The 13,110-nt window shown below is 40.5% G+C and overlaps 1 long non-coding RNA gene across 3 annotated transcripts in view; it reads right to left on the bottom strand.

Moving 5' to 3' along the window:
• LOC132003801 (uncharacterized) overlaps positions 1-13,110 on the bottom strand; it is a 119,117-nt gene that overhangs the window by 2,059 nt on the left and 103,948 nt on the right. The window contains exon 5 of one of the 3 annotated variants that reach the window (XR_009400319.1): positions 5,602-5,659. The exons of the other annotated variants lie outside the window; for them this stretch is intronic. This is a non-coding gene — a long non-coding RNA (uncharacterized LOC132003801). Of the gene's footprint in view, positions 1-5,601; positions 5,660-13,110 lie in introns of those variants that run through there. 3 annotated transcript variants of the gene reach the window in all.

Raw genomic sequence — 13,110 nt, 5'->3', positions numbered from 1 at the left:
AGGCACAAATCAGTTGGGGTCACACTGTCAAAGGAACCCAGAAAAAGAAACAGTGAGGGGGGAGGGGTCGACCCAGAAAAACTATAAGTTTGGATAAGGCGGGACTGTGATTGTTGGTATTTCAAGCGTCCAACACATGTTGCCTTTCTGTATAGAGTGGCTAGTCCAGAGCAAAAAGGGATATTTGGAGGCAAGGTTTGTGTTGCTTCACTCCTCTGCAACCACACTCTATAATAAAAGTGCTTGCATCAGAGGAAGGCTGACAACACATTTTAGCACTTTCACAGTTCTAACTTAATCACGGCAGGCAGCTTTTCTGCTACTGGGAGAGCAAGCTGCGTCACTAGGAACATCTGACTCCAGGATCAAGTGTCAATCACTTTGCCTAAGGTCATTAAAAAATACTAGGGTGTCCCCTTACAACATAAAGGCTTTGCCTGAGTAACAATTAAGAGGAAACACATAGCATGATAAATAATTGAACAGGTGGATTAGAGAAATGCCTTTCCTGTGCAAAATGAGAGGAGTGATGGACAGCTGTAAATCCAGCTTCTTTGGCCATCTTCCTCCACAGCCCAGGGCTCTAACTAGTTGAACTACTCTTTTTTTTTTTTTTTTCCACTTTGACTTTCTTGGTCATTCAAAGCATCTCTAGGACCTCATGGAATCAGATAAGCTGCAGAGAAAAGCAAGACCTCAGAAGTTCCCAAGAGCGGCTTTCAGGGGACGCCTGCCAGTGACTAATGCTGCCGGGAATCGCCCCGTGAGCGGGATAATACTTTGGATGTAGTCTGTGCACGACAAGCTCTGCTGTGGCTCAGATGGCAAGTCCCTCTGCTTGTATGATTCAAGAAATGCCCAGTTTAACTTGCTGCTGCCAAAACACCTATGAAGCACAACCTGTCACCTCCTCAAAGACGGTCTCCCATTCAGCTCTTGAGTTTGTTTTCCTCCCAAAACAATAACATTGTTGAAGTCTCCAGAAAGGGGACACAGGGTGCCAATTTATGGTGTTGTTCACAGCAGTCCCAACACCTTTGGTTATTGATATCCTGGAAATATTTAACACCAGAAAGTTCTCTTACCCTCAGACTGGTAACCACCCACCAATAGATGTTTTTCTAACAGAAGACAGAGGAAAGAGAAAGAGATAGAGAAGGAATGAGGACAGAGGAAAAGAACACAGAAACTTTTGCAAATAAGCCACCATCCTAGTTTCTATTTGCAGCCCAGCAGCAGCATTTGAAGCCCTCAGTGAAAATAAAACCCTCAAGCTTGGAACTCCCGCTACCATGGCATATTTTTAAATGGTTACGAAAGGAGTCTGAGCATTCAGCCTGGCAATGCCCAAGATTCTTGGGCCACTCTGTGGTTAGTACTTGAGGTCAACTAGGCAGACAGACCCTTGTCTTGCCAACCTTAGGACATGTAAAGAAGATAATACATGTTGGGATGATAAGGAAGTCAGAGAGAGCAGATGACCCAACGTAATGATTCCTCGCTTCCAAAACAGAAAAGTTAGCCACACTAGAATTACATGGAGGCAGAATTTGGAGACAAAATTTTTTTTTTTAAAGAAGAAATTTATAAGGAAAATTTCAAACATCAACTAATACAAGAGAGAATGACATAATGAACACCCAAGTCCCTTACCAGTGGCTTCAGCAATTATCAACTTATGGCCAGTTTTGGTCATTTGTACCCTTCCCCCAACTCCCATATACCACACCAAATTATTCTGGAATAAACCCCAGACAACATGCAATGGATGATTTAAAAGGCAAACTTTTATAAGATTTATGAGTTGGCTGTAGGTTAATGAGGTTAAATACTATAGAAAAGCAATTTAAATAATTCATTTTAGATAATTTTTGTTAAAAAAGCTGAAACAAGCTCTCCCTGAACTTTCATACTAACTAACATTTGCTTTCATACCAGTTTCATAAAACTTTTCCTGGTGGTGCTATCTGATGGCTAGATAGTGAGTTATACGCAAATAAACAGCAGACCTATCGTCTTGCAGGATGTAGAGTTTTGGAGAAACAAGGGTGGATTGTAATTGAGAAGGGTGGTAACCCCAGGAAAGGGGGCAAAATGTAGTGTGAACTCAGAGGGGGTGTGGAGGAACATGGAGATCAGAGAGCCTCTGCCGGTTACTAAGGTTACTCCATGGTCTGCAGCCAAAGCTGCTCTTTGATCTTCATCCTTCCGACCTGCTTATTAATCTCCCCAGAGGGCTGCCCTTTCCCTAGTCACTCACCCAAACCAATCCGGAATCACAAAAGGGTAAGGAAGCTTAGGGGTGAGCATCTGAATATACTAACTTCCCCAGGCAGCTTTGTAGTTCTGTCTTCTCCCCTCTACTTCCACCCCTCTGTGAGGGGAGAAGTGGGAGCGAGACATTCAAAACTCCCATGGTGATTCATTTTCAATGTATTTAGTAAATCATGATGTTGCTGAAGGAGTTTTAGTTTTAACTGTGTGAGGATGAATCATAGCACCGATCCTTTGCAGCATTTAACTTCCCCTGGACACTTTAATTGTATTTTGATAAATGAAAACGAGGTTATACATTATTGTAGGGTTGCACACATTCACCTCCATAGAATTTTAAAGCCCCTGTTGTAAGACAGCACTGTTGTAAATGCCCAGAAAATAAAAAGTTGAGTAGTAAACGGTCACTTGGCTCAAGAAGTTTGGAGTGTAACAGGATTCTACAGGCAAGTACATACATGGCCATAATGCCATCGTAAGGAAGATAGAAAAAAAGGAAACAAATGAGAGTGACAAGAAATGCTATCAGCAGGGTGTGATGAAGATGTAGAGGGAAATGTCCTTACAGAGAACAGTGAATGAATCCTAGAAGTCTGTCAAGCTGGAGAAGGATCTCAATGAGAGAAATGGGGGTTGAGGAGAAGACAGGGTTTCAGGGAGAAGGAAAAATGAAAGAAAAGGGAAATATATGAGAACAAGTGAGACGTGTTCAGGGAAACGTGGAGTCCACGTTGGTAGGAAGGTAGGTTCCCTTTGGGGTGGAGGAGCAGGATAGGATTTAAAAGGCAAGGTGACTGCAACAAGGCAAAAAACAAAAAACCCTCTAGGGAGTTACATGCACAAAGTCTGAAGCAGGATTACCTGATCCTGGTTTTGACCTTGAGCTGAGTGATCATGGATAAATCATTGAAACTCTTAACCTGAAGGTCTCTGCCTATAAAACCAGGATACAAACAGTGCCCATCTCTGGCTACTATTGTTTCATTACCTTATCAGTGGGGTACAGCAAGGTTTCCCTGGATTGTGCAGAAGAGGAAAGGCTATTATAGTTCATAATATATTGGGGAGGGGTTGAATGTGGCTACTCCATCTACCATCACCCTGAGGTGAGCTGATCCCAGGCAGGTCTGAAGCCTAGAGCTACTCTAGATTAGGAGAAGATTCTTCTGGAAGACTGTTTTTCTGTTGCTGGCAGGACAGCAGAGCTTTGCCTGGATGGAAAAGCATTCTTGAAATCTCAGAATGTTTCAGCCAGCAGCAGCTTTTTATGTTGACTTTGCTGGGTGGAGGCGGTAACTGATGGAGAGGGGACCCATGTTCTGAGAAGCCATGGCAGGACCTTCTCATTTTCAGTTAGTTTGCCTTATGACATGTCACCAGCCCTGTCTCTATACACACCCCAGCCCATTATACAACTCCTGAGGCACTTTCCAGTTGAAAAATCTCAAAAGTGGAAAGAAATAGGGGGTGTGGAGTGTGTGAGATGTGATGTGACCTGACAGCACTGGGATGGATGGGTCACCTCTCTGCTCCCTCCCCTTTCCTCCTGGAAGGGGTGGAGTGAGAGCTGATGCCAATTTAATGGGTCACAACTGGGTGTCTCTCCCTTCCTGGAAGGCCTGGCAACATCTCTCCTACCATTGTGATTAGGAAGAAAGCATTCACAAGGATGATTATCTAATCAGGGAATTAGCCTTGGTTCATGAGGCAAGCATTAGGGGACTCAAAAAATCTAATGGAAAAAAGACCCACATCAGGAAATAGCACCAGTAATCACACCCTGAATGATTATTATACGCAAACCCTATGAAGATTTGGGACAATTATTTGTAAACGATCATCAAATAAAATTTTCAGATATTTGTCTGGAGTACCTACTCTATTAAAGATACTGCCAATTTCTCCTACTTGGTTTCCTCCCATCAAGCCACTGAACTCTTGGGTTGAATTTGCTCAAATGGCAGTCTAGGGGCCATCTGATTCCAAATTCCCTTGGGTGCTTGTTAAAAGTCTGGATTTCTGAGTATCCACCTTATACCTATGGCAACACAATCTCTAGGAGGCAAAACCTAGGAATCTGAATTTAAAATACTTTTTATTAGAAAACTTTCAAGCATGTTTAAAAGTACAGAGAGAAATATAGTAAGCTACCACCTACTTATCACCCAGCTTTAATAATTATCAACCCATGGCCAATCTTGTTTGATAAATACCCCTAACCCAGATTATTCTGAAATAAGTACCAGATATCATATCATTTCATCTGTAAGTATTTCAGTGTGTATCTCTAGATAATGAATTTTTAAAAAATATAAATATATTTATTATACCTTAAGAAATTATTAATAATTATTTCTTATTATACCTTAAGAAATTAACAATTTTCCTTTATATCAAACATCTAATCAACATTCAAATTTCCCATGTTATCTCACAGTTTTGGTTTTTGGTTTTTTTTTTTTTTTTTTAAAGATTTTATTTATTTATTTGACAGAGAGAAATCACAAGTAGACGGAGAGGCAGGCAGAGAGAGAGAGGGAAGCAGGCTCCCTGCTGAGCAGAGAGCCCGATGCGGGACTCGATCCCAGGACCCTGAGATCATGACCTGAGCCGAAGGCAGTGGCTTAACCCACTGAGCCACCCAGGCGCCCCGGTTTTTTTTTTTTTTTTTTTTTTTTAAAGTAGATTCCACACCCAACGTGAAGATTGAACTCATGACTCCAAGATCAAGAGTCTCATGCTCTACTGACTGAGCCAGCCATGTGCCCCATCCTACAATTTTTGAATCAAAACCCAAAAAACTTCCCCACATTGCAATTGGTTGATACACCCCTGGTCTCTCTTTTTCCTCCTATAATACTCTTGTTCCACTTTTTGCTTCTTATTTGTTGAAGAATTTGGGTTGTTTGTGATGTAGAGTTTCCTTTGACCCCTGTAGTTTTCTTCGATTTATTTAATAATGTTCTATAATAATTAATTTTATAATGTATAGATTTTATTTGTTGGTATTGTTATTTATTAGTTATTTATTAGTAATCATAGAATAGCTATTACTTTATATTATATAAATTAGTAATTATGTAATAATAATAATTATTATTATTATTATCATTTAAATGTAAAGCCTTGACCAGATTCAGATTTGGTGGTTTTGGCAGGAAGACTTTGTAGGTGGTGTGAAGTATCAAATACTTCCATCTGGGGGCGCTAAATGCCTGGCTGTCTTTTTATAATATTAGTAGTCGTTAATAAACATTGCTTGGTTCCATTAACTCACTGGGGACTCCAGTTCTTTATTTTCAAAACAATCCAGATGAGTTGTACACACATTAAAACTCCAAGAATTTAGGTCTCATCCTTTTTCCATGCTGCTCGTAGAATTATCCTACAAAAAAAGTAAATACTCCTTCACCCTCTAATAAACTCTTCTAATAACACCAGTTTGAAGCCAAGCAAGACAATCCTTCAGAGTGTGGGGAGACAATATTAGTGTGTTTTTTGTTACTTTTTAAACTTAAACATGAAATTAACATAATTAATGTCTCATATATGAATCCATCATAGTACTGTATAAGACTTTAAAGGAAGGAATGCACAATCAAAAAAGGTTTAAAGACTGTTGCCTAGAAGATGGAGCCTATATCACTAAACTTGTCAGATAGAAAACACTTCCGCAGCTTTATTCCCCACCACTCTCCTTCCCCTCGCATCCTATGTTGTGGCCACAGTGAGCTTCAGCCATGGCTCAGTGCTGCCATGTTCCTTCACACCTCCTGGCCTTTGCTCATGCTGCCTCTGTGCCTGTATTATCCTTCCTGCAGTTAAATACCTGGCAGGCCCCTTCCTATGGACACTTGCCATAAGTAAGAACTGTTCCCTTCATGCCCTAATGGACATAGTACATACGTCCATCCTGGTTTCTAACTTTTTGAAATGTAATTGTTCTTTATATGTTTGTCTTTCACTATGCACGACAACTCCAGTCAGCTGGGGGCTGTGTCTTCTATCTCTATTTTGTGACTGTATATATTCCTCTGCATATTTTTAATCTGGGATCCAGCTCAAAGGGTATACTCAGAAACTGTTAAGATAACCAAGAAAGAGGAGGCGAGAGCTGGATATGGAAAAACAGACTGAAGTTAAGAAAGGCATTCTGCACACAGAATTAGGCTAGTAAAGAAATGCTGGTGAAAACAACAAGGCAGGTTTCAGGATATAAGTTAGGATTCTTGGGGTTGAAAGCAACAGAAACATCTCTGTCTGTGAGAAGAGCAATGGAATGTGCTGGAATAAGAACCAGTGACTTATAGAGCCATAGGAAAGCTGGAAGGATCAAGTTTAGAAAATTGTAAGAGGCAAATGTATTCCCAAGAGCCCAGAAATAGGAAGCACAATAGTTTTTTTTTATTTTTTTTATTTTATTTTTTAAATTTTATTTATTTATCTGACAAACAGAGATCACAAGTAGGCAGAGAGGCAGACAGAGAGAGAGGAAGAGAAGCAGGCTCCCTGCTGAGCAGAGAGCCCGATGCCGGCCTTGATCCCAGGACCCCGAGATCATGACCTGAGCGGAAGGCAGAGGCTTAACCCACTGAGCCACCCAGGCGCCCCAACACAATAGCTTTTTTTAGCAGAAAGAATCTAACCAGGATGGTACTACACCTGCCAGAGGACTCTGCCCACACCACCACAGCTGTAAATGAATCCCAACTGCTCCTCTGGGTTTGCATCACTCACTCACTTTTTTTTTTTTTCAATTTATTTATTTTCAGAAAAACAGTATTCATTATTTTTTCACCACACCCAGTGCTCCATGCAATCTGTGCCCTCTATAATACCCACCACCTGGTACCCCAACCTCCCAAACCCCCGTCGCTTCAGATTGTTTTTCAGAGTCCATAGTCTCTTATGATTCACCTCCCCTTCCAATTTACCCCAACTCCCTTCTCCTCTCACTCACTCACTTTTTATTGTCCTGGATGGGAGCATCTGACTGGCAAAGCCTTAGTCAGTGCTCATATCATGGAGGCAAGCAGGGAAGAGATGATGCGTGTGACCCTACCTCCCACCAATAATAATGTAATGGAAAGAAGATAAGGTGGTTGCATTTTCGGACAGTTAAGTACACTCAAGAGAATAAGTAATTAGATTAGCATGACAGCAAAGAATTCATCCTGGACAATGGTCAGAGATCAGCTAGAAACACAGGGTACAGGTGGGAACCAAGTTACACAGTTCCTCCCATTATTTCCCAGGCAAGGTAATTTGGTATTTATGCTATAGATGTAGGGGGGAGAAGCATTTTGAGGTTTATCTGTAGAGGAGTAATACCATTAAAAGAATTGTTTGGATAATTAAAGTGATCCCTTTGGGATGACTGGATTAGACAGGAAGATACTAGAGAAAGGGAGAGCAGTCCATGAGTGTTTGCAATAGTTGAGGTTCCAGAGGTTAGCCATTAATCTGCAATCCAGAAAAGCTGAGCTGGATCCTCAAATAGCAAAGATAAAAGCAGATCCTAAGTCTGGATCAGGAGCCAAACATAGCAGACCAGAAAAAGGATGAAGGGGAGAAGGGGAGCCAGGATTAGAAAGTCTCTCCAAGGAATTTCACTAAGTAGATCGCAGCTCTCTGCACCTGTTGTTTCCTCAATGCAGACTCTGGTGCTTCTGCTCTCACCTGGGGATACTTAAAGGCATCTCATGGTCTTTGCCAGGAATCAGTAAAGGGTGGAACAAGAGTTGGGGGGGGGGTGTTGAGTGACAGACTGATGGTATCATGAACAAAAATACAGAGGGAAATGTGAAGGACAAGTCTGATGGAAAAGGGTGACTTCCATTAGAAAGACTTAAGTGTAGAGATGTCTGTCTCTAGGAAATTGGAAATACAAGTCTATAGCTCAAGAAAAAAGTAGGGGACTTTAGAGAAGGTGTCTGAAGAAACTAACATTTATTAAATGGCTGCTACGAGCCAGGCACTTTCACACCTCAGCCTTTGCACTAACATTTATTGAGGTGAAATAATTTCCTCCTATTTCACAAGTGGAGAATCTAAGGATCTGACATTGGGTTTTTCTCCAAGTTCATACAACCATTATGCAGTGTACCCAATACTCAAACCTACATACTCAAACTGCCAGATTCTCTATACACTTTAAAGTCATATTTTGGCTGAATTTGGAAATTCACTGCAATTGTAGACTAGTGGGATGATGAGAGAAACTAAGTTAAAATAAAAATGCCAAGGAAAAAAAGCCAAGGTCATACAAACTGGTTTAGTTAGCAGAAAGCAAGCTGGGAAGCTAGAGACAAGCTGTAAATATATGAAAGTTAGGATTCACAAGAAAAGTATTCATACTTCTATGTATGAAAAAAATGTAAAGAAAAAAATTGGGGGCCACCTGAGTGGCTCAGTCAGTTAAGCGTCGGCCTTCAACTCAGGTCATGATCCCAGGGTCCTGGGATCGAGTCCCATATCAGGCTCCCTGCTCCGCGGGAAGACTGCTTCCCCCTCCTACTCTCCCCCTGCTTGTGTTGCCTCTTTCCTTGTATCCCTCTCTGTCAAATAAATAATTAAAAATCTTAAAAGTAAAAAATTGGGGGGGGGGGGCAAAAATCCAGGAGGTTTTTAAACTTCTATTTTTAGTTCTGCATAGATGGTGGAATTTTGCTGCCTGGGCTCTTTTGGTGAGAAAGGCTAACATTTTCCCAAAATATCATTACCATAATTTTTATAACCAATTCTCCAGAAGGTAAAATTAATTTTAAAAGAAAAGGAAATAATGAAATAGAACAGTGGAATAAGAAGAGTAAAGTGTCCATTTAAATTATTAAAGAAGGCATAGTTTGGACTTTTTAGTTTAAACATAGACTAAATATTATTACTCCCAAGTACTTATCAGACACAATAGCCATCTCTTCTTCGTCACCCATACTTGCTCAACCCCTTATAATATGGCTGCTGAAACCGGTCCTTTACAAGTCATTAAAGGTCTTCTAGTTGCTAAATGCAGCAGCTTCCCCAGCCCGTCTTCTCCAGTGTCATTCTTCATAAGAGTATCAGGTGAAAATAGCATAAGTATTTGGGAGAACAGAACCAATAAGACTTTGAGACTGATTATTTGTAGGGGGTAAAGAGGAGGAAAGAATCAAACTTGGCATCCAAATTCCAGTCTTGGAAACTGAATGGATTAACAAAAATAGGGGAATCAAGTTGAGCCAAGGCAGGATGAGCAAATGATGACCACAACTGGAAAATCAGAGTCATGGGTGTATGCTTTATCTTCTCAAGTGAATTAAAAATTTTTGAGGGTAGCAGGGTCATGAGAATTTTTCTTCTCTCTTTTTTCTTTTGTAATTCTGCCTGCATCTGCACATCTAAATCTCCTTCAGCATGCTCTCCCTCTGCTACCTTTTTGAAAAGGATCTTGGGTCTCAAGTTTACTCCCACCAGGAATGCCTGTACTACTGTTCTGCTGAAGACAACACTCTTACTGTAGTAAGAATTTCGGCCAATAAAGAGAAATATGGAAAGTCCCTAATTCCCATAATACCACTGCAGAATTCTTTAAAGTTCAATTAAAATTTACCAAAGGGTTGTTATAGCAAAGGAGAATTGCAAGGTAGGAGAGGACAACTTCAAACCTACAGTTAAATACTACTATTTTTATAGAACAAAGCAAAAGATCAAAATAACGTAATATCTTTACAGGGGAAGCTCCTCATGAGCATTATCTCTTCTATCTAGCTAGCCTGACTCTTCTAACATTAGCTCTTTCTCGCCCACAGTGTTGCTTTTTGCTTTTGTATTAATCGTTTGCATTGCAACTGATCTTAACTGTTTAAGAATCCTTCACCCTTTTTCGGGAGTACTGGGCAGGATTCACCCATCTCTGTTCCAAACACAATAGCACAATTGCTAGAAGAACATAGTAAGTTATAGAAATTTTCCAAAATTTCATTTATTCCCTTAGACAAATACCTGGAGGAGAGGAAGGCAGAAGAGGGAGCTAGGGACTTTGGCAAGACAGTTCAAGGCTGGAATGAACGTCTCAGTGTGAACTTTGGTACTCTGAGTGCTGTCCCTTTTAATATATCTTTATCAGTGTGCCACTCGGGTAAGTTTTTCTTTCTGCCCAGTTTTCAAGCAAAAAAAAAAAAATTGCTCCAAAGGCACACACACATGTGTTCACACACAGACACATCCTATTTGCCCCCAAGAAGAAACACTCATATTTAGAAAAATGTAGTCTAGAGCCTTATGAGGAAAGTAAAACCTTTTCCCAAATAAAATATAGTCTTCGAAGACCCTAACACCAGACCCTAATCCCTTTGTTTATCCTTTGTCTAAACCGTATACAGGAGCAGCAAGAGGGTTTATTAGCCTTAAATTCAAGTAATCTTTCCCTCCCCAGGGTGGAAGTGGTTTGGGGTGGGGGATGGTTGGCTCTTATGGTTCATTCCTTTACACTGATGCTTATAGCATAGGGAAGATAGACTTAGTCTTTAACCACGAAGGCAAAAGAATTAAGTCATTTAGATGTTGGCCAGGATCTTGAAATACATATCTCTACCCCAAAATAATTTCCTTCCAGATCTCCAGGACATCTATGCTCTCTCCCAGAAGCCTTGCTGATTACTGGGAACCTTCTAAGGACTTCTGAAAATGCCTCTTCAGTTGGTGCCTGGGCTCATAACAGGAACAGATGTCCATTACTTAGCATCCAAAGAGAGCCCAAGATAAAATAAATGCTGACCCTCGCCCATAGATCTATTTCCTATTTAAACAAAGGTACCTTTCCCACCTGATAGTTCCATTAGTAGATTGTCTGCCTTTAAGATCTGGTGGACCAGGCCTACCCTATTCTGGCTCTACTTATCCCCAGAATTGTTAAGAGTGCAACTCTCCCTCCCCCAACATTGGTATTTTTCCCTGTGTCTCTGTATTGCCATAGCAATGGCACGTGCCTCCATCGCAATGCTGGTCACACAATATAATAGTTTGTCTGCCTGCATGTCTGTCTTTCTTGCTTATCTGTGAGCTCTAGGAGGGAAGGAACTTTTTCTTTTTTAGTGCACTATAGCTAACACACATCACCTTAGTTTCAGATATACAATTACATAATGATTTGACAACTCTAAACATTATGCTCTGTTCGCCAGAGTGTAGGCACCATCTGTCCCCATACAATGCTAGTACAACATCATAAACTATATTCCCTACACCAGACCTTTCATCACTGTGACTTATTCTTTCCATAACTGGAAATCTGTATCCCCTACTCTCCTTCGCCCATTTTGTCCATCCCCACACCCCTCTCCCTTCTAGCAACTATCAGTTTGTTCTCTGTATTTATGGGTCTGTTTCTGGTTTGCTTTTGTTATTGTGGTTGTTGTTGTTTTAGATTTCACATATAAGCAAAATCATATGGTATTTGTCTCTGACTTACTTCATTGAGCATAATATCCTCTGGGTCCATCCATGTTCCCACAAATGGCAATATCTCATTCTTTTTTACAGCTGAGTAATATTCCAGTGTGTGTGTGTGTGTGTGTGTGTACACATATACCACATCCTCTTTATCCATTCATCTATTGATGGACACTCGGGTTGCTTCCATATCTTGGCTATTGTAAATAATGCTATAATAAACATAGGGGTGTATATATGTATATATCTTTTCTTTTTCTTTTTCTTTTTCTTTTTTTTTAAGACTTATTTACTTATTTGAGAGAGAGAGAGCAGCGGGGAGAGAGAAACTCCAAGCAGATTCTGTGCTGAGTGTGGAGCCCAGCATAGGGCTTGATCTCAAGACCCAGAGATCACAACCTGAGGCAAAACCAAAAGTAGGACACTCAACTGACTGCACCACCCAGGCACCCCTATATCTATCTTTTCTAGTGCTTTCATTTTATTTTGAGTAAATATCCAGTAGTAGAATTACTGGATCAGGGGTACCTAGGTGCCCACTAAGCCTTCAGCTCGGGTCATGATCCCGGGGTCCTGAGATCGAGCCCCGCATCGGGCTCCATGCTCATGCCTGCTTCTTCCTCTTCCACTCCCCCCACTTGTGTTCCCTCTCTTTCTCTGTCAAATAAATAAATAAAATCTTTAAAAAAAATTACTGGATCATATAGGATTTCCATTTTTGATTTTTTGAGGAACCCAGGAGGGCAAGAACTTAAATGTATTTGTCATTCCTCCTCCTCTCCTTTCCCACTCAGTATAGTGGGAGGCACATATTAAGTGCTCAGTGGAGTTGGAATTGCTTTAAACCACACAGCCTGAGGCAATAAACAAGAATCATCTGCATGAATATTTGACCTATTAATTCAGTTTTAGTTGGGGAAAAATAGTCAAAAGTATATTAGAAGACCAGACACTTTTTACAATCTCCAAACTCTGTTCAAATGGAATAATTTCTCTCTTTTGAATTTAATTTGGTTCTCTAAATATTTCTGGATAACACATTAAAAGCTGTGATCTGTTTTTGCTTTTCCCCCCACATTCTCCTTCCATAATCAGGTTACTACATATCACCCTGAAACTTTTCTTGCTAAAGCAGCCCAAAGGCCCTCATGCTCCCTTATTCCCATGTCCCCAATGGCACCTGCTATATTTCCTTCCAGTCCTCAATTGTGGAGCATTGGTTTGAGGACAAAGACATGAATTAATCACTTTTGTTCCTTGCAGGGATTTGGAAGCACTTGGAACCCTGGAGCCTAAGTAGGGAGTTGCTTATACCAGTTGAAACAATCACAGGATCCAGACTGGAGACAAGTTTTTAAAAAAACAACAACAACCACCAAAAAAAAAAAAAAAAAAAAAAAAAAAAAA

This window comes from Mustela nigripes, chromosome 16, assembly GCF_022355385.1.
Source record: "Mustela nigripes isolate SB6536 chromosome 16, MUSNIG.SB6536, whole genome shotgun sequence".
Classification (NCBI taxonomy): Eukaryota; Metazoa; Chordata; class Mammalia; order Carnivora; family Mustelidae; genus Mustela; species Mustela nigripes.
The sequence above is the reverse complement of the archived record's forward strand: the minus strand, read 5'-3'. Positions and strand labels throughout refer to the sequence as shown.